This window comes from Diadema antillarum, unplaced genomic scaffold (genome assembly GCF_040938485.1).
Source record: "Diadema antillarum isolate AM-2024a unplaced genomic scaffold, OU_Dant_1.0 seq00000675_RagTag, whole genome shotgun sequence".
NCBI lineage: Eukaryota > Metazoa > Echinodermata > Echinoidea > Diadematoida > Diadematidae > Diadema > Diadema antillarum.
In genome coordinates this window covers 1,073,823-1,101,204 of record NW_027271581.1, presented here as the reverse complement: position 1 = coordinate 1,101,204, position 27,382 = coordinate 1,073,823, and positions in this window count along the sequence as shown.

Here is a 27,382-nt window from a genome sequence, read left to right as displayed (position 1 = left end):
GCTTCGTTGAAACGCCAAAAAACATGGCCCAGAAAAACGCTATTTTTTGGTCTTTCCTTTCATCATTTTGCTTCAAAATTTCGACAGACGATAGAAGACATGTCAGACTCTAATAATTTGTCAAATTCAGAAAATCGTAAGTTTTGACCAATTTTGATGCTCTGACTTCAAACTCGTTCACGGCTTTGACCGTGCGCGACTTTAGGACCATTTTGTTGTAGCGGGTCACCGTATTGCCTGAATTTGCTAGTGAAATGCAGAGCTTCAGTCTTATCTTCAATAGAAGTTTAAGTATCTATTATTATCAAGAGACATACAGTGTATCATGTACATGTGTATATATCATATATTTATGTGTGTGTGTTATATGCATATTATGTATATAAACACATATTATGTACATCATATGTATATATATATACATAATTATGCATACACATTGTATATTTATATAATCATTACACACACTTGTCATATGTATACAGGGTGTATAAAAATACACTTTTGAAAAAATTGTCTAAATTACATTTCAAAATATTTCGAACATTTTTTTCATAATCATGGGTGCCTAATATTCTCATCTATCAAGTGCAATCAACAAAACAAATTTTTGTTCTCGCTTGGCTGAACACTGACGCTCTTTGTCTAGAGTGTGAAAAATGACTTCCGCCAAATTGAAAGAAAATGAAAAATTCAGCCAGCAGCACAAATAAGTGCTCCTATTCAAACAAATTGCTCTTTTGCTTAAAGGTAGGGAATCCCATTTGCATGCCTTAAATGAAGAATTGTATAAATACAGTGGTATGTGGAAGAGAGTATCATTTTAGAAACTCCCATAAAGTATTAAAAGTGGAAGGTAACATTTAGTACATTTTTATTGACCGTTAGATTTTGAATTGAATTTTTTTCGGGGCTCACCGTAAATTCCAGTACATTGCTAGGCTAGCTTTGCAGACCCATGCACTGCATGTGTGTCCATCATGTATATTTTGTGAAGAAAGTTCATCAAAAATTACAAACTTTTCTATATAAATTCTTACCACACACTCTATATGTTATTACATCAGCTCTTATACTTTTAGATTTGTGTTTACAGATACAAAATACAGAAGACTGCAACAAAAAGGCTTAAGTGTGGCTGACACACAGAACTACTGAGTAGTTGAGTTTTGTGCATTATTCAAATTGTAGATAACTGTCAGGACCTATACTCCTTGATATTACAGTAGGAGACCTCTGATTTTTTTTAATGGTTTAAAATGATGCTGATTTCATTTTTCGCTAGTAAAAAAACTGTCGGAAATTTCGCGAGGAGATAATTCGTGAAAGCATAATGCGCGCAAATCTTCACAATGCATTGAAATGCTAATACGGACATTCCTCCTGCTTAGAAAAATCTTTCTGTAAATACGGGCTTATGTCAGTGCACCGATCGTAATCACTACTTCCCATAGACTGTAGTGTTACTATAGTATTCAATAAACGTGGTGATAGCGTGGTGATATACGTCCATTGTTCATCGCGTATGACTTGAGTGACCCTAGGTATAGACATTGTTCTCAACTGTCACGACCCTTTATGGTTATTGTTTCCTACTAAACATCAGCCCCGTCGACAGAGATGAGCGCAAGTCCCGCTACAGCAGAGGTGGAAGACAATCCTACCACGCCGAGCTTGACGGAAGAAATCACACTCTTGGATTTTGAACACTCCACACCCAACCAAGGTCCAACATCACCCTCAACTCTACCGGATACCAGCTCCTCGTTATCTACACCATCCAGTAATTGTAGTGCTTTGGAGGCGGTGGTTGGTGAAAATCAAGGAAACCATGGTTAAGTATAATTAAATGTCTTTTGGTGGTCCGAAATGGGGCAACTATAGAGTAAATGACAATATCGAGGCATGTATAGCATATTAATCCCCCCCCCCAAAAAAAAATGCAATTTGATTCGATTTGATTCTATTTATTTTCTGTACGCCATTTATTCAAATGCATCACTGTTTGTACAATTTTATTAACATTATACTTTTCAACAATTATCATCATTTTGATCATTTATACAATTTAATTGCACGAGTTACAATCTTATATTGCATACAAAGTCAGAATTTCTGCTGTGATAGCTTTAATCATTGTCAATCGAATTGCAATTTCAAGGTATGAAACTGTAACTTATTACCTACATCGTACAGACAAAACAGATCCGATTTATAATAAGTTGTCACCGAGAAAAGGGGATCTTTGTAGAGCATATCAGGAATCCCTTCCCTCCTAGTTTTGTCCATTGTGTTCAAGCCTTACAAACTACACAATTGTTCATTGTGTTCTCGAACACACACACACACACACACACACATTATAATATATATATATATATATATATATATATATAATATATATATATATATATATATAAATATATATATATATATATATAGGGTCAGAATTTTGAACGATGTACAATTGAGCCAAAACAAGGCAAAATTTAAAAAGTAGGACATTCTCCAAATTATTCATCTTACCTGAAAGAGCATAACTCAAGCTTTAATATGAACCCAATTATACTAGGATGTTCCCAGAGGAACAAGTTTTTATTCACCGCTGAAGTTTACCATGACCAGAGCAGCGAACGTCCGTGACGAATAGTACTGCACATACATTTGAATACCATTTAACATAGTTTGCAAAGATCTGATTCAGTTCAAAATCCTAACGAAATATCTGAAGGGACATGTGTACGTGCTTGCAGAATATTAAGATTGTACTCTTAACCTGTACGTAATGGTAGACAACTGATGATTTAACTAAATTCGTCGTTTCTGTTGAAATATTGCTCTTCCGCTAAACACTTTCTCCACTTTACGCGCATTTTACAGAAACTCAATATTTTGACCTCTTATTTCACTATCCCATACTTTAATCCTCACTCCCGAATAATAACATACCCTTTTAAGATGTATCTGATCTAGGCAGTCTCTACAACCCAACAAACATAGCATAGTTTTCATCACGGAGGTTCGCATGTAGAACAAACAAGATGCAGCTCTCTTGAGTTGGAAACGCATTCTACTTACAACAAACAGCAATTTCATGTCGAGAACAAACTCCTCTGCAAAATTCTGAATAGATATTACCAATTCTCAATTATATAAGCGTCTCATACTGAGGAATCAAAGAAAACAATTTTTCCATCTTTCGTAAATGAACGTACAAACGTACGTGTAATCTCAGTGACGTAGTCCAAATGCAGAAAAGCAGCATCCGCCCGCACGCAAGCTCCATATACAAATCTGCCAAACAAACTCATCAAATTCAAAGCTGCTGATAAAATCAATATCAATGTTTATGCCAGCAACAGCTTACTAGGTATCCCTCCCCACGGGCAGCTAAAAACACATACGCAAAAAAAAACCTGATATAATAAACACATTCTTCCATCACACACACACACACACACACACACGCACAAACGGACACTAAATTATCATGTGCACGCGCACATACACACTTCCTTGAAACCTCACCATGACTTTTTACATGGCATGTTTGCATGGATGTAGCCATGTAAGTTATGTGTTAGTATTTCAATGATTATGTCCAGAACGATATTACCCAGCAAAATGTGCTTCGAGGGCGGGCGACAATCCGTGTAGGGGGCGACAATCCGTGCCGCCAACGCCCGTCACGGATTGTCGCCCCGAGCAGGAGGCGACAATCCGTGTAGGGGCGACAATCCGTGTCGCAACAAAATATTTTCAAGATTTTGGACAGAGATACAAATAAGAAGAGTTTCCTAAAACATAGTCACTACAAGTTCCAATGAAAGCCCAAAGTAGGAAATTTGTAAGAGTTATGTCTATCACACAACATAGTGAAGGATCATGTCGAGCGAACGAAACATATAAAACAAGTAAACAAAATGTTAAAATATTTCTTAAGCACGTACTGTTAAAGATGTTTTATTGACTTTAAATTCCCTTTCCCTTCTGAGCTGACCATACGATTATCGGTATGTCTTCACATTTTGAAAACAGGTCAAACTGGAGAAACCGACCTGCATAGTTGTATTAGCAACACAAGGTGTTGAAGTGGAAAATCCCGCGTGGGTAAAAGAGTACAAGGTTGGATGCGGACTGCAGGTAGAGAGCATCGTCGTGGTGAAAGAAGATGAAGATGAAGGCTCAGAGAAGGTAATGATAATTCTTTTTTTGTGCGTGAATGATGATGTGTATGATTAACAAAAACAAAAACAACAATCAAGGAAAGAAATACAAAACAGGAAGCAGAATTAATTTTTATTCAATTATCAGGCTTTTGTTTTTGCATTATCTTCATAGCGGACAACGGTTTACATTGAAAATAATGCGAGCATTATAATACACTAGTAAATTAATGTACTTTGTGAATCAAAAGCAGGAGCACATAATTATGTTGATGCGGCTGTATACGTACATACATATAGGCCTATATATATACATAAATGACATACACGTATAATACATACTTGTATGTGTGTGTGTGTGTGTGTGTGTGTATATATATATATATATATATATATATATATATATGTCATGGGCGTAAATCCCGGAGGGGGGGGGGTGGGGGTATGAATCTCCCAACACCCCTGAAATGGAGGAGGGGGGTGGCCTGTACAATCATCCCCCCCCCCCTGAAATTTGAAAAAAAAAAAAATGGAGGAAGCCGAAATGTGATCGTATCAATTTTGGTATATGGCATGACGTTCGTACGCTGGTCTTCAGACAGGTAACAGAGCTGAACAATATTCTATCTTGTAGGATAATCATATACATGATTTTCTCAAGCCCTCGCTGGCGAAGATAGTAATATCAACATTCACTGTAAGGTATGGCCCAGACTTTGACCACGTCAAATAGCTAGGCCTACATGTAAACATGACGGGAGCAACTCGGGACCCTCTGCAAAATATGTACGAAAACAAAGAAACAAACAAGCAATAACAAAAACAATATCGCCATAATTGAACCCCCCCCCCCCTCCATTTCCTGATTCATTGCTGAGAAACAACGATGACTCTGATGACTCGGTCAGGATGCATCTATGGGCATACTCAGGGATGATCAGGGGCGTTGAATCTATCTCGGGGGGAAGGGGGAGGGGTGACAAAAGGCCACGCCCCTATAAAAGTGTTTTGGCAGACAAATCATTTGTCCCCCAAGCGATTCCCGAAATGAGAGCAAATCTCGAACTTTCTTTGCAGAAAATTGTCCAAATGCCGCCAGAACTATGCACCAGGTCGTTGAATTGCAATTATAAAAATGCAAAAGTTCCGATACAATGGATCCCTTTCGATAGACTTTGTACACTTTTGAGATTGATGCATATTTCCTAATTTATCAAAGAGTGTGCAGCAGATCTTTCACTTACAAAAGCTCCCTCATAAATATGCAGAGGCGTCGATGGGGGGGGGGGTGGTTCCCCCATAAAAGTATTGGGCTCAAACATATCATTTTGCTCCTCCTCGTAATTCCAGAGATGTGGAAATTTTCTTACTTTTTTGGGAAAAAAACTGTCTTAACATTTCACCCAAAGATGGCTGAATTCCAATTGTGAAAATACAAAATCTCTATCGGGTATTAAGAGGGCAATAGGACTACGCCCTCCCACACCCTCCCCGTTCAGTCCTTTCTACTTGATACACTTTAGATTGACATATCTTAAAATGTTTCATCTAATGTGTGCACCAGGTCTGTTACTTCAGTTTTAAAAAATGCAAAAGTTCCGTGATGGGTGGGAGGAGATATCTAGATACTTTCAATTAACGGAGGGTTCCCCCCCCCCCCCTCAAAAAAAAAAAGTAGCGTACACTTCTGGGATTAATTTTTTTTTTCCGAGATTACCTCATAATGTATTTACGAGATATTTTTATTTGAATTCTAAAAATGCAGGGGGAGGCAAACGTATAATTATAATGCCAATGATTTCCGAAATGAGGGAAATCTTCTTGCGTTTTTTGATAGAAAACTGTCCAAATATCTCATCCAAGGACAGTGTGCAACACATTGCAAAATTTCAATTCTAAAATCGCTTTGGAGGGGGATACCCCCCCTGGACAGATTCCCAAATGTTTTATCTTAAGTGTGCACCAGGTCTATCACTTCAGTTTACAAAAAAAAAAAAAGAACACAGAATATCCACCACGGGTGGGAGGGGATATCTTCTGTCAATCAACCCTTTCCCCGCTTTGTTTCCCATAAAAAACTTTAGTACACTCTCGGGATTGACAGCTTTCCGAATTTTCCATCAAAACTTTTCATTTGTATTTGTATTGTAAGAATGCAAAAGCCCACTCGTATGCAGGGACGTTGATTCTGGACGACGGTGGCGGGGGGGGGGGGGGTCAAACATGTTATTTTGTCCCCCAATAATGAGGAAAATTTTCTTGCGTTTTGTCTAAATATCTTATCCAAAGTATGCATCAGATTTCTTAATTTCAATATAAAAAAAAAACAATCTTTCGTGCTATCAAAGGAGGGCGATCATATCTCATCCCAAACCCTCCCCTCTGTGCCCCTTTCCGGGCCTTAGTACACTTTTAAGATTTACAAAAAATTCTGAATAATTCTAAGTGCACAAGATTTATCACTTTTATTCCGAAAACTCGAAAGTTCCTTCATGGATACAAGTAGACTGTGGCTACATGTTGAACATAGACAGTTTTCCAAGTATGACACAAATATGCCACAAATATCCCACAAAATGACATAATGACATAAAAAATGCATCCTCTATATTTTCATTTAAAAGGGGATTAAAGTCTTTTTTATTGCAATTTTATGTTCCTACGAATTGAATCAGCCTGTTGGCTCGTTTGAATTTCTTTTCGAAGAATTTTGATTACCAATAGTACACTGTCACGTATTTTCTCGTCCCCGTTGTCCTGAGACACTTAGAGAGTAGATTCGATTTTACTTGTATTACTTCCGCATCTATTTCTCTCTATTTTTCCGTATTTCCGTATTCTTATCACGCATCCCATTATTTTTTCGATATAGTTCTGTCGAGGATCGCTGCATCTGTTTTGCCTTTCTGTCCGTTGTATTGTCTTCCTATTATGTCAGTCTTGTCTAGTTCTGTCTTGTATTTTAGTCCCCCTTTATAGATTTTGTCATCCCTATTCTCGTTTAATGGTCATTCGCCTGTGTATGTGTGTCTGTCTCTTACTCTGGCTTCTTATTGGGCTTCCAAACTTTTTTTCCTGACTTTATTCCTAACCTTTTTCCCCCTTTTTGCATCAGTTCATTTTCTATTGACATTCTGTTCCTGAGGGGCCCACATTCTGCAAGCATTGTCTTTTTAGTGGGTCCCTCCATTTTTCGATATTTTGTGTAATGTTGTATCGTCTATATCACTTCAGTCAATTTTCATTACAACATATTTGTTACCCCAAGGTTCCACAATTATGTTTTCTCAATTTACTTTGTTTTGATTATATGTAACCTTATTCTCTGTTACCAAAGAAAGTGAAATGTTTATGTTCTTTTCGAAAAATGAAATAAAGTTTGAATTGAATTGAATTGAAAAAAAATGTGTGCACCAAAACGTTTAAATGTAATCAGAAAATACAGAATCTCCCTCGTGTAGGAATGGGGAATAGGGCTTCTCCCCTCCCGCCTTCTCTGATTGACAAATTTCCAGATATTCTAACAAGAGTGTGCACCTGATTGTTGAATTTCAGTTCTAAAACAAACAAAAAAAAAAAGTTTCCTCGAATATTGCTTGGTCCCCTCTATAGACTTAGTATACTTCGGGGAATGACAATTTTCGAATTTTCCGAAAAAAAGTGTGCTTCAGATCGCTTTATTTCAATTCTCATAACGCAAAAGCTCGGTCGAGTGGGAGGGAAATCGACCTCCCATACCCTTCCCCTATAGATCTACCTCACTAGACTTTGTACATACACCCAGATGATGCACACTCGGAATAAGAGCTGCATTGTAAATTCCATGATTTTAACACTTCCCTGAAAAAGCCCTATTTATTTCTTCAATTATTATTATTTATTTTTTTTATTTTTTTTATTTTTTATTTTTTTATTATTTTTTTTAATTTTTAATTTTTAATTTTTATTTTTATTTATTTATTTATTTTTTTTTTTGGGGGGGGGGGGGGGGGTAATGTACCAAAAGATTGCACCAGACTCAGTGTAATAATTGGTACAATAAGTTTATTTTGAATCATACAATTTTGTAGGCAAAATTGTTCAATGATAATCTACATCAAAATGAACTGAATCATGTGGGACTGTTTCAAGGCGATAAAACAGGCAAAAATGCATCAAATTGCACCATTTACAACATCAAAATGCAAAAGGTTTTTACCGTCGAAGGGAAAATCCCCCTCCCACACCCTTCCAGTACCCCCTCGCTCGCTTCGCTCCATCGCATCTAACCGCGCCCCCCCCCCCCTAAAATCAAATCCTGGCTACGCCGCTGATAGGCCCCACTAATTAGTAGGCCTTTACAGTGATGTCGCACAGGCAGAGCAATTAAGAGCTGAAATACCACGATTTAGTCATTCAATTATATAGGAATATTTCATTTTCTTACTTTTTTTAAAGGAAAAACCCCAAAATTTTACCAAAAATGTGCGCCAGATCGCTGAATTTCAGGTCAGAAAATGCAAAATCTTCCTCGTGTGGGGGGGGGGGGGGGATACCACCCTCCCCCATTCATTGACCATTCATTGCCAAAAGCAGGCGGGTTACCATGAGAATTGCATCTGTGAAATCAAGCAGGCTCTTCACAAGGAGCTATGGAATTGAAGAACAAGGACTTCTGCCAACAATTTCGGCCGTCTTTTGCCATCTGAAGACAACTATTAAACATAAACTTCGAAGATGAAGATCTGTTCATTCTAGACAAAGCGCCTCGGTGGTTGAGCTGTAGTCTGGGAAGCCGTATACAGTCAGACCATTATGTTATGTTACTCCCGCACGCAGTGCGCACGGGGCTGCTTCGTGCGGTTTCGCACGGGTGCGTGCGGCTCCGTGCCATTTCGTACGGCCTCGTGCGGGTGCGTGCGCTTCTGTACGCCCCCGTGCGACCCCGTGCGACCTCGTGCGCCTTCGTGCGCCCTCGTGCGCCTCCGTGCGGCTGCGTGCCAGTCAGTGCGCCTCCGTGCAGCTGCGTGCCACCGTCGAGTGCGTGGCACGGTACCGTGCGAGGTGTTGGCACGGTACCGTGCGTGGTGTTGGCACGCTACCGTGCGAATCCGTGCGAATCCAGCATCCTGCTAGTCCCGATGCGGGACTCTTTTCTTTTTTCTCATTCTCTCATACGCCATCATTGGCGGTAGCGCGAGGTCTTCTCGATCGCGACAGTCCTCGCATCGCGCGAGTCCACTAAGCCCCCCCCCCCCCCCCCCCCCCCAAAAAAAAAAGAGAGAGAGAGAGAGAGAGAGAGAGAGAAAAGTTGTATTGGCGTAACATGAGATTTTCAAATAGGGTCGGGCGGGCTGATTTTTTTTTTACGTGCATTTTACGTGTACAACTCGTGCTCAGTAAACAGTCACAACTGCCGCACCGAATGTGCTGCGTTCCTCTATTCTACAAATCATTTATGGGGCCGATTTTACTGGAATTATACCCCTTCACAGAATTAAAAGATGTTGAAATCCCTATCCTGAATGTTATCACTTCATATTTTACTATTTTGAATGAGATAAGATAGGTGCAAATTGACCTCATGTGTACGATCTTTTCATCGCACACGGCGATCTCTATACAGTCCCACATATAGAGATGCGCGTAAGTTCTCCACAGAAGAACCTATGGCGAAACGCTGCACAATACTAGTACATTGCAGTCTGAATGCAAAGTATACACTGTATAAATCTTGATAGAACTAGCAGCACCCGTGGAAAACCACGGGTCTTAGGGGTTTTATTATTTTTTCCCCTCATAATAAGGATTATATACGATTTTGGACATTTCTATTGATGAAATAAAAGAAAAGTTTTCTCATCCTTTCGTTGGTAAAGTGTGCTCTCTTCTACCCATGACCACCACCCCCACACACACATTTCCACCCCCCCCCCCGAACAAAATACAAAAACAAATATTCAGAGAAAAATAACCAAAACGACAAAAGCAAAACGGTATAGCTGAGCTGAGCAGGACCTCATATATAGACCCCTAGTGTTTTTGTTGCTATTGTACTGAGAGAAATAAAATATATTCGTCTTCATTTGCTCTCTTCTTTTTGTTTTTATCACCAAACCTTGGTTTAATAGATCATAGAACACCCCCCTTTTTTCCCCACGTCCGCACATGTCTTATGAATATGTATGTCTACATATTCTAACCCGTTTATCTCCTTCACCCTGTACATTATCATTACTGTAATTATTATTATTATTGTTACGATTTATATTATTATTATTGTTGTTATTATTATCATTATTATTATTATTATTATTGTTATTATTATTATTATTATTATTATTATTATTATTATAGCAGCACCCGTGGAAATCCTCGGGTCTGAGTGGTTTTATTCTTTTTTCTCATGATACGATTTTGTACATTTTTATTGAAGAAATTGAAAAAGGAAAGTTTTCTCATTTCGTTAATTGTGACGCGCTGTCCTCTAAATGACCACCCTTCCCAAAAATTTAATATTACATTTGTAGTACGTGCCCTGCGATCCAGTCCATTGGTTGGGATCGTTCCCGCCATCATTATCATAGTTATCATTATTATTATTATTGTTCTTGTTATTGCTATTGTTATTTTGTGGGAGGGGAGATCATAGTCATTCGGTTTTATCATTTTATATTATTCATTGACATGGGGATGAATCAAGGGAATTAAGGAAAAAAGTTTATCGGTCAAGGATAGTGAATATCTTTTTTTCCGTCATGTCAAGGTTACTCTACGACTGATATACATTTCAAATAGCTTCATTATCATTGCAAATTCATTTTAAACATCAAAACAATCCTGTACCTGTTTGTGTCTCTTCCGCCCACTCTTAAGTTATAGATCATAGCATCCCCTCCCCATTCATTTGCATTGGCCTATTGTTTTATCATCATTATTTCAGTGTATTATTGTCATTGTTATTATCATTATTATTACTAAAATTATTAATATTATTTAGGGGAGAGGAGAGAGTAGACAGATGGTAGAGTCATAACATAGGAATGATCAACCAAAGGAGGCGGAAATGTTAATTTGTTAAGAATTGTAAAAATCTGTATCCCCCATTTTTCTTCTCTTGATAAAAAGCTTTTCTGAAGACAGTCCTGCGCAAACTGTCCAAAACTGCTCACTGCACTAACATACGTAATCTTGTGCTGAGGACTACTTCATATATAGACCCCTAGTGTTTTTGTTACTATTGTGCTGAGAGAAATGAAATATTTTCGTCTTCGTTTGCTCTCTTCTTTTTGTTTTTATCACCAAACCTTTGTTTGATGGATCATAGAACCACCCGCGTATCTGCTTCAGACTGTACATTTTTGTTATCATTATTATCATAATCATGAATGTCCTTCTTCTTCTGCTTCAGACTGTACATTATCATCATTATTATCATCATTATTGTTATTATTAGTATTATAACTATCACTATTATCATTTTTTTTTATTATTATGATAATTATCATCATTATAATCATCATTGTTATATTTGAGGAGGGAGAGATCATTGTCATTGGAATCCGTGGGTCTCAGGGCCTCATATTTTTTCTTTAATATTTCTTTTCCCACGTTATGGGAGAAAGAAGAATATTTTTGTCGTCATTTGCTCCCTCTTTTTTATTTTTGTCACCAAAACTTGGTTTGATGCACCATAGAACCACACATTTGATGTCCACTTGTAACTTCAAAAATTGGCGGTCAGCAAAGCGAGGGTTTCCCCCGCGTCCGCTTGTCTCATGAATATTCATGTTTACAGCAGCCATGCATGCATGCAGTAAACGAAAGAACAGCGGCGCGTGTACTCTGATATGGAAGGGTACGATCGGCAAGGACAAAATTTAAGTGGATATTTAGCCGTCCTGAACAGTCTGAGTACAATGATACCCGACTTGAGAGTGAACAAAATGACATACCTGAGCTGCATAGTATCCTGCAGTTGTGCAAAATACAATAAAATAACAGCGTTCGTTGTTTTCATTTGGGCACGCCAATAATGGCGAACGTCGCTGTACGTAAATGCCCTTGTACTTGTATGACCGCGCCGTGTATTATACCATAATGAGTGTACATATCACGCGCACCCAGATAGTGTTTCGTGTGACCATCGTCAATACATACACAGGCGCAGGCCACACACTGGCATACCGTACCCACCCGAGAGTACATTGTGTGCATGCCTGCGTGTCCGCCGGAAGATGTCAGAAATTTCGCTGCACCCATTATCTTTAGTATCCCACTGTCTCTGCAAGCTAAAAGATGCACTACTGTGTATCGAGAAAGTAGGAGTCCAGCGCAGGATTGGTGAATATTAAAACATTCGGCTCTTTCGTCACGCACAAAAATGCATTATGCATCTACTAGTATCTGATTAATTTTTCTTTTTCATCCTCGACGTCGACACGGAGGCTGAGAGGGGACGAAACCCGCGCCATTCGATGCAGGATACTCTCCTGCGGCCGACGGCACCGGTCGCAGCTGCCCGGAGCCGACGGCTCGGGAGGAGATAGACAAACCAGCAACGCCGGAATAAAACAGGAAATACAATGTACATAAGGTCGCGACAACAACAACAACTTCGCGTATTATATATATAGATACGCGTCCGTGTGGGAAACAGATGACATACTAGTACTTAGTACTGATCAAGCGAGGCTATGCGAGTCGAGTCGCAAGCTAGATCTCTTCCTCGTACATCCGATGTCCCCAGAGCCTTTTCCACTTCCGGGTTTTTGCGATCGTGATCGCAATCAACAAGATACTTGATATCGATAGCAAAAAAAAATAATAATAAAGAAAGTAGGGTCGGGTGTGTTACGCCAATACAACAATTTTTTTTTTTTTTTTTTTTTTTTTTTTGGGGGGGGGGGGGGGCCTAATTGCTGCCCTCGAAAAAAAAAAAGATCTGCACGGGGTCTCTCCTTATACTACACGCCCTCAACGACGGTATTTCCGTGTGCGATATTGCTCATACCATACACACCATACTAGTACACACCGTATACGAAGGCAGTCCAGGTACTGGTAGTGGACTAGCATCCTGCGTGCGAATCCATTGGGGGCCGTGCGTGCATGCATTGTACATAAATATCCCCTTTGTAAGTGTGTGCTCATGATCATGACTACTACTACTAATAATAATAATAATAGTGGCTACTTGTATAGCGCACAGGTCCACTTTTCAGTGCTCATGGCGCTTCAAAAATGAAAAGATATCATATATTTACATGCATATACATATTCAAACATTTCAACAAATAAGAAAATGGTAAACAAAAACAATCCCATATATACCAAATAAAGAATACAACATATACCAATTAAAAATACAATATTGATCCAATATTAATGACATACAGCAATTACAGTCCTCAGTATGAAAGGAACAGATAAGTTTTAAGTTTGGATTTGAATGACTCTGTCGATGACAGTTCCCTTAACTGAAGAGGTAACTGATTCCACAATTTTGGTCCCATAACGGAAAAAGCACGATCACCATACCCATGTTTTACTCTGGGTGTTTGGAGTAAGAATGCATCTGCATCTGCATCTGCATTACTAGTATGTGTGCGCCTGCGTGTGGCTCCGTGCCCATGCCTGTTTGCCTGCAAGCGATCGCGAGAAGACGATACTGCAAATATATATATATATATATATATATATATATATATATATAGATGTGTGTATATATATATATATATATATATATATATATACGTATGCAACAATATGTGTACATGTATGCATATATGTATATATATGTATACATACATATATATATACAATATATATATATATATATATATATATATATATATATATATATACTATATATACTCCACGTGTTGGCAAAATTTTTAAATTTGTTTATATGAAATTGTCATATAATATGCTTTGGCCGGAAATGAAATAAAAATGAAATGAAATGAAATGAAGATGAAAAGATAATTAATAAAATTGCAACAGAGTTCATGCTGTATTCACCGATGGTTTATTTTTTGACACAAATTTTGACCTTTCTAGCACTCAAGTATCAACACTTGAGAAAGGGCGGCGAGACGCTCGAAAATTTGTGTCAAGAAATAAACCGTAGGGGAATATAGCATGAACTTTGTTGCAATTTTGTTACTCATCTTTATATATATATATATATATATATATATATATATATATATATATATATATATATTTGGGTGAGAATTTTGTATGTAAATACCTATAGTGTATTCATATATGACTGTGTATGCGTATACTCTGCTTTATATATATATGTATCGATATATATATGTATATATATATATATTCATATATATATATATATATATATATATATATATAACGTTCAGCGGTATGTTAACCTTCATTGTTAACCATAGATGAAGCATTCCCCCATCTTGCCTCAACACACACACACACACACACACACACAACACATCAGACATTCAGTGCATGCGACCTTACACCCAACAGACTCAGAGATGTATACTCGTAATTATTAAACCTTCTTCTTGGCTCCACCAATTTAGTTGATTGGTATTTATTTTTCTCATATCATTTCATAATGAATTCGAAATGTGCCTGAAATCTCAAATGCACATATTATCATTTCGACTTGTACATGTAGGCTACATACATGTATGTACTTGCATGTTAATTTTCTGTTCATGTTTTCTTCATAAAACGTCCATTAAACAACTACAGTGTAATAAAGAAAAGTATATAGAACATGTTTTCAAAGGACTTCTGTCTAAGTCACCCACTAGTAAGAATTGTGAGTATCTACATGTACACAAACATTAACTCAGGAACAACCATTGCGATTCACAGGTTACTTTATACGAAAGAGGTTTCGAATTATATCTCAAATTTATATCGATATTGTTAAAGAAAGGTTTGCTTCATTTTCAAAGTGAGGATACATAATTATATACAATATGCAGCACAGGTCTCTCATCCAAAGTAAGAAAAAGTTTCGTAATGAAGGATATGATTTAAGTGACATAGGCAATTCCAATACTTATCACAAGTAAATACAAGTACGGGCAACATCCCAACCTCGTCTCTCAAACCCGCACGTGCTACTTTATCTAATAATACATGTGAATTTCAGTGTCATAGCGAACAGATATCCACGATAAATGTACAGTAGTTTTGTTATATACATGTCATGACCCCTAGCCTCAGTGCTCGTGCGCAGATGAACAGTGTACAATGTAGAAACACACAAGACTAATGCTAAATAACTTGATTTCGTGAAAGCAATTTCGTTGGCTTTTCCATGTACACAAAGGTACTTCTTCTTAACTCATGTGCACCTTTACTATTGTGAATGTACTTGTGTATAATGCGATGAGTCTTTGCAGTAGTTTGTGCATTGATGTTTACCTTAGCAATTTCTTGTCATTCATTGCATGTATACGTAAACATAACAGTTTGCAGTTGTGAAACTTCTACATGTACAGTACTTCCGCCTGTCAATGGCTAAAGTCTTGTAACATGCCGACAGAAATGTTCTGTATTTTGATGGACTAAACGTTGGGTACTCATGCAAACACAGCTACCCTGGTCAGCCTGATACTGAGTTTCCCGGGCATGAACGTACAGAAATGTAAACAATCCACACATTCATCAATCGCATGCGAAATAAATTGTATCAAAGTTTCATTATGTTTCACTGAAAATTACGTTCATAACAGATTCGAAAGTGCAAAAGCAGCATTGTAAAATTCAACAGACAATTATGCCAAATTTTCGAGGAGTGATGGAAGAATGCTACATAAATGATAACACGTTCATGTACACAGTATACTACATTTTACTCATCGTAAGCTGTATAAAGTCAACAATCCACAATGAACATCTTATTGTACACTATAGTACAGGCTTACACTGCACGTCATACGTCGTAGTTTAGTTTACAACTCAACAAAACGCTTTTCCTGGTCAGTCAACAGGTTCGAAAGCAGAAGTATATCGTAGGCCTACATGTACATTGTAAAGTACACTTGAAATTCATATTGCACTACACGTGTACATGAATTTCCTAATCAGGTTCAAGACATACAGCTACATGTGTATCTGTCTATACATTATGTCTTTCTATCTATCCATCTATGGAGCCACCTCCCTACAACAACAAATATGTTTCATTACACTGTATAACAATATACGTCTACAAACACTGTTGGACGCACCCTTCGTTGCTGGTATCGTACATGTAATGCATACTGCGAATGAAGTTTGAATCACGTCATAAAAGTATATTACAGTTCATTAAAAGTACAGGAGAACAGTAATGAAAACTCGTAAGATACACATCGTCTTTCAATGGCAATAATAAGAATAATAAAGATTAGAATCAAAATTACCATAAACGTGATAAGAATACTAATAATTTGATGATAAAAATTGCATAAAATCACAATGTCATAACTACTGACATCAATTTCAACAATAACAATTATAATAAAGAAAAAAACTAGAAGATTCCTTGCAACTCGACGGAGTTTTCTCACATCAGCCTTTTGACTGCGTACAAAGTTACAATGCGGTAACACGTCATGACAAAGTGCATGCAAAAAATCATACATTCCACAAGAAAAATTCACGAAAAGTATAAATGATTCACGTCAGTTAATGTGTGCAAAGTACAATTGTGTAGATGCGTTTAACTACGCGAATTGTCCCTTAGAATTGAAAATGAGGACACCCCCTCCCCCGTCAATATTCTCAAGGAACAATGAAGGAAAAAACACTCCTAGTAGTGGGTGGAATCCCCACCACATCGTATTACCTCGGGAATTACATGACGTAAATTCCCGATCTGCCGATCGATGAGTTCTTGGGTGAGTACCTGCTGCCAGTACCTCTCCAGGCCAACTTTCAGTTCCTCCTCTGTTGTCGCCTTGACGTGTCTCCGCACAAACCACTTCATGTGGGCCCAAACATGCTCAATTGGATTGAGGTCAGGAGATTCGGGTGGGGTAGGGAACCATGAAATGTGGTTTGTGCGGAGAAATTCGACGGACTTTTTGCTCCGATGTTTCGGATCGTTGTCCTGGACGAGACGGAAATTCCCGTCAGGGAATGTTGCCTCGGTGAATGGCAGCAGGTACTCACTATATAACTTCTCGATGAGAAATTCCTTCCTCATTATCCCTGTGAAGATTGCCAGTCGCGTCGCCCCATGGTACGATATTCCTGCCCATAATCGTTCACCTTGCCCATGTGCTTTGGACGATCAAATTTCCTTGGGGCCTCTGTACCCCTGCGCCAGTAAAATCCCGACCCGGGGCGATTCCTCTCAATGTACACAGTACATTCGTCTGTAAACACAACGTTGCTGAAAGTTTCCTGCGTCTCCACCATTCTCAGGCAGTATGACAATCTCGCAGCCTTGTTCTTCTGGCGGATCAATTGACCATAACATGGGCGGGTCCTCTTCCAGCCAAGTTTCTTTCTGGCCTCGTTAATTGTCTGTTCAGCGACACGAACCCCGAAATCAACTTCCAACTTACGCTGAATTTCCTTAGCGGAAGTTTCGTGATCTTTTCCCATCATTTCGTCGATGAGCATCCTGTGCACCTCCGTCAACTTTGAGGGTGCACCGGATTTTGGACGGTCACCAGTTGACCCGGTCGCGAGGTACCTCTTGATGGTTCTCCGCACTGTCATTGAGCTCACTTCGACCAGGGATTCTCTTAGTTTTTGAAAAATCTCTTTGGCCGTCAATCCTTCGTGCCACCAGTGTATGACCTTCTCACGGTCGGCATTGTTCAGACGTGGCATGGCGGTGCCACGTATAAAAGTAGAGTATGTTTATAACATAGAAACGACAGAGTACACGTCACTCGCCCTGCGTTTTTCGATGAGCAAGGAAAAATAATCCACGAGGCACGCTGACTTCCAGATAATAAAAAAGAGTCACGCCGGCTTTTTCTTTACAAGTTGAGAAAATTATACACGAGTCGCGTTAGCTTTTACAAGCTGAGAAAATGAAACACGTGTCACGCTGGCTGAAACAAGCTGAGAAAATGATACACGAGTCACGTTGGCTTAAACAAGCTGAGAAAATAATACACGAGTCACGCTGGCTTAAACAAGCTGAGCCAATAATAAAAGAGTCACGATGGTTTTTACAAGCTGAGCAAATGATACACGTGTTACGCTGGCTTAAACAAGATACACGAGTCACTTTGGGCGACAAGCTGAGAAAATGATACACGAGTCACTTTGGGCGACAAGCTGAGAAAATGATACACGAGTCACTCTGGCTTAAGCAAGCTGAGTAAATAATAAACGAGTCACGATGGCTTTTACAAGCTGAGCAAAATCCCGGTAATTATACACTTGTCACGCTGGCTTAAACAAGCTGAGAAAATGACACATATTATAGTCACACTGGCTTTTACAAGCTGGCCAATTAGCGCTGTCCCTCGAATACAGTAAAAGGGCAATTGACTTTGAAAACGCTGTTTATAAGGTGTGCGAGATCACGAGAAAAATCCATTGTTAAAAGGTGGATAAAGCAGAGATGAAGAATCAATAGCGTCTTACGTGTAAGACGGCCAACAATTAGCTGGACAATGAGCGCTTTGAAGCTCCACTTTTTATACTCCGTCATACTAATACACTGAATGGGCCATTGATTTTGAATACGCTCTTAGGTGTCCGACATCACTATAAAAGTTCATTGGTGAGTGGTTGGTGAAACAAAGCAAAAAAAAAAAAAAGTCAAAAGCGTCTTAGTTTAAGTCGGTCCCAAAGCTGGTCAATTAGCGCTGTACTTAAGATGCTGCACCTTTATTTCTCCCTTTAATACACTGAAATGGTAAGTGATTCGGAATACGTTCTTCGGTGTCCGACATCAGTATAAGAGCCTAAGCGAGTAAAACAAAAATAAATCAATTATCGCGTCTTACGTGTACTCGCGAGAAGGTAGCACGCTTTACCGTCCTCACAATGGAGGTGAACGTACACGTGTATCTACAGCGTCCGGCAATTCAACTGCTTATTTATATAATCGGTACTTATGTCCGGACGCCAAAAGCAAAAGAAAAACAAACAAACGAACAAACAAAATAGAACAAAACAAACAAACAAACATAGAGGACTGAATCTTGGGAACATGTACCATTTAATAATTGAATGATTCGAACTACAAATTTTGTTCGCTAATGTACGTTCATACTGCCTAATGAACACTTTTGATATACTATTATAAAGAGAAACAAAATGTTCGTTAACGTTTATCAAAGTCATGAATGGATAAGTGTTAAAGTTACACGTGATGAGAATTTCCACTCGAAATACTAATTCTATTCAGGGGCGGATCCAGGAATTTCATACAGGGGATCACGCCTTTGCAAAATTAAAGGGGCGCGGTCGCATCGGTCCTTCGTGTTTATTTCTTTTGTTTAAACCAAAAATAAGAGGAGTGTCCGCCCGGTGCACCCACAGCACTGAGTTCTGTGTGCGCACTTACTCTAGATCCACCACTGCTATGAGTAATGGAACAATAACACTGGACTACTCAGCCCGTCTGTCTTTTTCTTCTCATTTGTCCTTTTTTTATATTTGTGTATGCCTGTTCTTTGTTCTTCATTTTTTCTCCTTGATGTTCCCAATCTTCTTGTGGGTTGCTTATCCACTTATCCAACTTACCTGCCGGCGATGTATGCACTGCAGTCATGATTAGGGTGACTACAGGCTATCCGCAAAAATAAAATTCTTTCATGATTGAATGATATCAATAGCCACTATAACCCACTCGGCTGGGCTCGCTACACCATACAGCGAGAGGGCCTTGACAAAAGGCTACCGTGCGTGGTGCTGGCTAGCCTTTTGGCAAGGCCTCGTGGCTGTGAAAGAGACTAGTTGCGAGAGAACCGGTGAATGCGAGACTTTTTGGCAAGGCCTTGTGGCTGTGAATAACAGCGAGACAACGGATGAACGTGAGACCAGGGAGGTGGAACCCACCTCCCTGGTGAGACCGAGCGCTACTCTCTCTTGCGTTCATCCGTTTTCTCGCAGTTCTCGGTGTGCCGAATTAGACTCGATCTTCAGCCACGAGACCTTGTCAACACGCTAGGTGCTGGCCAAAGAGGTTCTAGCTGGCACGCTACTGTGCGGGTCGCGATTTTTGTTTTCCCCAGTATGGGAAAAGAATTTATTAGTCTTGGTGACTTGGATAGAGAATAACTATCAAGTCTTTGACTTTATTACTCTCTCTAAGCCTGACGGAATACAGCGTTACAAACTTAGCAAAAACGAAAACAAGATGTTGTGCAAAACCCAAACTGGGGTTCGAACCACCGTCCATCTTTTATTCAGTGGTAACTCCATGATCAGAGCCCTAACACAGGGCTCCACACTAACTTTTTTTTTATTTGGTGGCCCGATGGGGCCACCAAAATCATCAATGTCAAATTTTTGGTGGACAGAGAGAAAATTTGGTAGCCCCCAAAAAACAATGAAAAACATTAAAATTCCTGCCCCCCCCCCCTTTTTTTTTTTTTTTTTTTGATGTGTAGAATATCGAGTTTTATCATAGTAAGAATTGGAAGCTGGACATATCTACTCATAAATAAACCTTAACAAACTCGCAACACTCACTCTCACCTCCCTGCTCTCAGGCACTCATTCAGTCCTTTTCATCCATCCTTCTGCTGAATGAATCTAGTATACGTAACTTTTTTTTTTTCCTCGGGCAGGTCATCTTTTCAGGGAAGAATAACTGGAACCTGGTAAGGCAGGTTCCCGAGGGAGCAACTGATACCAGGTTCCCAAAATGAAGACAAGGGTGCCTGCTTTAGTGGCCTAAAGTCATGTTTCTTTGTGTTTTAATGCTCAGAAAAGTGGGTTTAATAAAAAAAATTAGAGTTAATTCTATTAGCATTTGTTCTCTTTCTGTTTGAAAATTGCGTGTTTCACAGTATTATGTGCCTTTTCCTGATTTAGTTTTTTGCTTGTTCTGATGTGAACTCGTACGAACATGCACATAGCGATCAAGGCTGAGATCAGTTAGATATGTGGGTTCGCTTTTAGTTCCCCAGTCACCTCTTTCAGGTACCTGGTTTTGTGTAGAACAAAAGATTCTGTGGGCTCATCAGCGCACGCTCTATTCATACCTCGCACCCGGTCGATATTTCCATCGTTCATTGGCACATGTTATAGTTGACCGTGGATAGGGGGATGCCATGTACCGCTTGACTACCTTCACAGCTGGATTACCAACCTGTCTGCCTCTTATCGACGGGCAAAAAGGTCTCGTTTCATGCAGGGAGGTGAGAGGAAATCGCCTCCCTGTTTCATGTAAGCACCCAGAGAATTGCGGAAGGAATGACGGCCCTCTGCATAACCGCTTCCTAGCTACATTGTTATTGTAATCACCGCTACATAGGATTGCATACTGTATAGTAAATCAAATCATTAATTTTCTTTTATTACCATTGTTTATGCAAGTCAAACGACTCTGTATTAAATTTACTTTGTATAATCATTTATTTCCAATATGTTACTGCTTATGTAAGTTAGGTATGCTGATTTGCAGAAAATAAATAGTATTATATCAAACAATCAAACAAAGATCACCTTACAAGCCTACATCCTTATCCTACAGACGTACGTATGTAGGTTATTAGCACTTTCATCATTATACAGATTGATTCAAACTTGAAGTTTTTAAAATGTCAGCAAAATACTTGCAAATGGGCCCATCAAGGAGCTTAGACACATGATCAACTATAACCTGCAAGGGTCGATGAATTCAATTAAAAATTAGCTTACGCAAGATTTAGATTTCAGTCGTTCTGGAAAATGTGCACTTTTATTCAAAATGTTTAATAGCTCAATGAATCAATAAACATTCATGCCTATTATCATGTTTACCGTGCATTGTATCTTATCTCTTTCTTGTTGGGAGCGGCTGCAGTGCAGTGGAGCGTGTAATAGTCTTGGCGCACACAGACTTTACTACACACAAGGGTTTCTGCCTAGTGCGCCTGTCGTGCCTGTAATACATTGGAAACTTGTACTAGGTGTTTCAGAAAACATCTTCCACTCGTGATTCTTAATAATTCATAAACTATATATCAGATAACACTAGGCGTTTTCACATCAGCCCGATGTTTCGAGATAGCGCGCTATTTTCTGACTTGGGAAATTTTCCCGCTAGCGGTATAGCGCACCAGTTGATACTGTTTAGCGTTCTAAAATCATTGAGAATGATTTTCAAGCTTTAAAAGTATGACGAATAATTGTGTAGGACCTGTATTTCCAGTCGAAAAAACACACATACACACACACACACATACACATACACACACACACACACACACATACACACACACACACACACAAGCACATTCACAAATTTTAAAATGAAAGAGCAAGCTTTATGGCACACTACAAAACGATGTAATCCTGTACAGTGGAACGCGGAACGGCAAACCCAAAAGTGTCAAAATTGGTAAAACAAGAATAAGAAAACACCAACACAACAACAACGCAACACATGCATTTGCCATTATATGCGGAGATGACGCTGTTCACGTCTGTCAGTGTTCCACACTCTTTCATAAGCTCATTCAATAAGGTAATGGCATACAAATATTAACTGCAGTTTTAGTTTTTAGTTTTGGATACATGACACTTCAGCTAGGAACCGAGTTTTACAGTTTCTTATGCATATCATAATCACACACAGAACAAGCGTTCTCATTTCGGAATTGCGCGTAGACATCCCTATCTGCCTATAGTCTATACGTCACCCACATTGTTCATTGTAATTTGTTAGGGTTTGTTTTGTTTTTGTTTTTCCAAGTATAGGCTCATCTGCTCAAGGATCACATTGATCTGTTCATTTATGTACATACATGATGTGAAATTGAAAAAATTGTCAGGATTGCCCCTCTAAAAAATGAGAGGAAACAAGAATCTCTCTTATACACTCCGTTCCGTCGAGAAGTTACATGTACAGTCCAATGTATACGTGCGCTTTGTCCAAGACAATACTTCCATTTGAACATGAATCCTTCTTGAAATACAATATGCCTAGCCAGCACAAGTATTCATCAATGATTTCGACAGATATGACAATGTTCAGTGTGCACAAATGAAAAAAAGGGGGGCATACATTATATACGCAAATTATTTTTCTTTGAAACCTTCTTTACTTTGTTCGCTTTTCGTGAGACTGGATCTCATCTTATTCTCTTGACTTGACTCTGCCACTAATCTTGATATTTTTATACCTTTTTTGCCAATTACATATACCCAAACTTAATCATGAATATGAATAAAGAAATGTTCTATCACGTGCTGCAAGTAACAATTATTCAATGAGTTACCCATTTGTATTCAAAAAGCCTCCTCATTGCAAACATTTATGAATCGTGTACGCCAACATCAATCTCTCAAGTCTCATTTGATATGAACCCTTTGCACTAGCAAAGTGTATGAACTTTGAATACATCTTTTTCCTCTGCTCGTTTTATGTTCTTTCCTATGTGTTTTATGTTCTTACAAACCGATTGCTATTTAGCCGTATCCCATTTACTATAGTGTGTTCGTTTTGTTAAATTTACCCACGTGTGTGCACATGTAATGTTGCGATGTACAGCGACACAGGACTCCCTTGTAAAGCAGGCCTTTGTGGCACTGAATGGGACTACTTGACCTGCTTTTAAAGAAGACTTAATAAATGAATAAATAAATAAATAAATGACACAATCTTAATGATATTACCTAACCCTCACTAAAAGAACGCCCTGTGCGATACATTGTATGAAGGCGGGTTTACGCCTCTGAAAGCCGTCATTCGCGTCCAGCCTTCTAGAAAGTTTTGTTATTGGAAACTTTTCTGGAACTACAAAATTAATGCCTTACTCGAGATTTCCTCTTCTTATAAAGCTATTCCAAGTCCAACACAATGGACGATGTACACATACATGTATAGTAATACATATGCATATACGAGTACATACACATACATTATTTCAAGTGCTTTATAGTAAGTGTGAGCCAAATCGGCTTTGGGTGAAAACCAGCGTTGATTTTTAATAGTGCATACACTTATTGCTGGTGCGAACACTGCCTATGGCCTTATTCTGATACTTAGCCTCTAGCGAAATAACTAGGCCTACAATCTTCAACTCTCTATACTAATGCCATAATATTATGTTACCCTGATCGATTACATGTCTAAATGACTTCAGTTATTCTTCGAACTTAGGAGACGAACACTGACGACAACAACACACGAACACACAGCTGGGGAATATACATTGTGCGTGTGGTACCACCTCACTGGCGGCATAGTTCAAGGGTCCTTTTCTGCTCTGTTCAATGTACGCGTGGCACGCATAGACAAGAACAAAACGTTTTCTTCTTTTGTGTTATAGCATCGGGGACGATTAGTGAAATTCATCAAGATGAAAAAGCATAAAAGACTTGACCACCAGAAGAAAGCTGACCCTCTCGCTTCGAGGAACAAAAGCAGCTCCCATTATAGCAGGTACAAAAGTTAAAGGACAAGTTCACCTTCATAGGCATGTGGATTGAGTGAACAATGCAGCAATAATAGTAGAACACATCAGTGAGAGTTTGAGCAAAATCAGATAATCCGTTCAAAAGTTATGCATTTTTTAAGTTTCTGCTCAGTCACGGCTGGATGAAAAGACAACTATAGCTTGTGATGTCACATGAGCACAACGATACAAAGATGATCCGTTCAAAAGTTATGAATTTTTGAAGTTTCTGCTCAGTCACAGCTGCATGAAAAGACAACTATAGCTTGTGATGTCACATGAGTACAACGATACAAAGATAATCCGTTCAAAAGTTATGAATTTTTGAAGTTTCTGCTCAGTCACGGCTGGATGAAAAGACAACTATAGCTTGCGATGTCACATGAGTGCAACAATATAAAGAAAGAATAAAGAAAATTCAACATATTTCCATTTTTCTCGCATAACAAAACAACACTCAACTTCTCTCTTTCAGAAGGCAGGGGGAATAAGCCATTTCGGAGTTAGCTTATGGGCACATTGGTCCGAATGACCTTTCTTTTTTCTCAGTCGGTTAAGGGGCTCTTCACTCGTTTTCAGAGCGACATAATGCATAAGCTTTACGCAACGATTTATGGTATTCATCAATCCTGTTTAAACAGAGAATGAACTCGCATAGACCAGATGGCCAGAATGATCCGTCATTTAACACTTGGGAAAGCATCCGTTTCATTATCTTACATTGAATGTAAGAACAACCTCTTTCTATCGATATTGCCAAATACCACTTTTGCTGTCAGGTGGATGTGCTGGCAAGCAGCATTTATGGGGATTACATGAATAATCATTATACATAATAATACATCACAGACGCTTATCCCAGTGACTTTAAAAACCAACGTGCCTGTTGGTCCGAATGACCTTTTTTTTCTGCTCATGCGCAGAGTGGAATTCCGAACTAGCTTGTAATATTACCCTTAACATACGTCAGTAGCATGTTGAAGAAATGTGAACTTTACTCAAAAAGTTTTGTGAAATTTTCTTTTTATTTTCCTCATGGATAGTTAATACGCATGTCACATCATACACTGTAGTAGTCTCCTAGCTCTTTCAGCAGTGACTGCGCAAATGCTTTAAAACATTCATAACTTTTGAACAGATTGTCCAATTTTCCTCAAACTTCCACTGATGTGTTCTACTAATATTGCTGCATTCTCTCAATCCTTATGAATATGAAGGTGGACTTGTCTGTTAATAATAGCGAAAACTCGCAGAAAACTCTGGCACATTCAGTAGCAAATATATACCCGAGTGGTTTCGCTGTTATTGTGTGTATTGACGATTGTATGTGCATGGGATAATTATGTGCAACGATTAACTACAAAAATCCGCGAGACGAGATTTTAAACCTATATAGGGTTGGCATGTTATTTTGGAATCCCCCTAGACGAATTTGAGCTATTTAGAGACGTGGCGTCCTTTCCTTACTTTCACCTTTAAATCTGAGATTATACACCGCGGCACTTTAAAGGAGATTGTTATTTCTGATCTGGCCGAGACTTTGTCATGTCCCAAACTTTCAAAGGAACGTAGGTCCTTTGTTCAACTTCCGGCTTAAAGACTCGCATCCTTTGCCTTTCACCAATCAATCAATCATCTATCAATCAATCAATCAATCAATAAAAACAGTTTAAACCACACTTGGTTATACTGCTAAAAAAAAAAATAGATAAAACTGTGGAATGCTTATACAGCTCTTACTTTCAGTAGTGTACGTATTATTCTTGTTATGTGTGTGATACATTGCCATGAAGATTGATGGATAGACTCTAGTACCGGGTACCTTGAAACTAAACTGCACTGTATTTCTGTCAACACCTACATGTATTAGATAATTGTTGTTATTAATGAAAAAAGAAGGTAACGGTATGGAAGTTACTAATTTATGAGAATATGGCATGTGTAGTAATGTATCTAGAGTTCTTGCCTGTAGTAGAAAAGAGAAAGTGTACAATGGCCTCCCATTGTAAAGGGGTGCTGTTCGTTATTCCGAAGGTTCGTTATTCTGAAGATTAGTTAATCCGAAAATGAAATTCGGAACAATGAACCTTTGGAATAACGAATTTTAGGAATAAAGAGCCTTTGGAATAACAAGCTGTAACCTTGTAAAGGAGTCCTTCGGATCATGGACCTGTAGGTCCATGTTGGGATCAACAGTTTTCTGTTCTTACATCAACTGCTCTAAGCCGAGTGAGGGCGCATAGCTAGCCAGTGATTGCGACAAGGACAAAAAAAAAAAGAGAAAAAAAAAAGAAAAAAACGGTTCACTGGGTACCACTGTTGTGTGTACAGTAGTAGTCTTATAATGCGCAGACCTTTTTTTCGAACAATAAGATCTTGATCTTGTCGCTTCTAAGTGGACTGTAAAATTTCATGAACACCATAATTTGGAATCACATACTGCCTACGGGTGTTCCAGAGGGTCCAACCGACCACCCCATGCAGTCAAACCATTTCTGCGGGTACCGGGTTGGATCGAACGAAGGCATTTTTTCTGTGTCCCGCCTGCTTTTTTTTTTTTTTTTTTTTTCCCCTAGACGGCACAGATTGGGGCATGGCGCATATTAGACCTATGGGAAATACGTTGGGTTATGGTTAGCGTTTAGGGTTAAGGGTTAGGGCCTAAGAGTC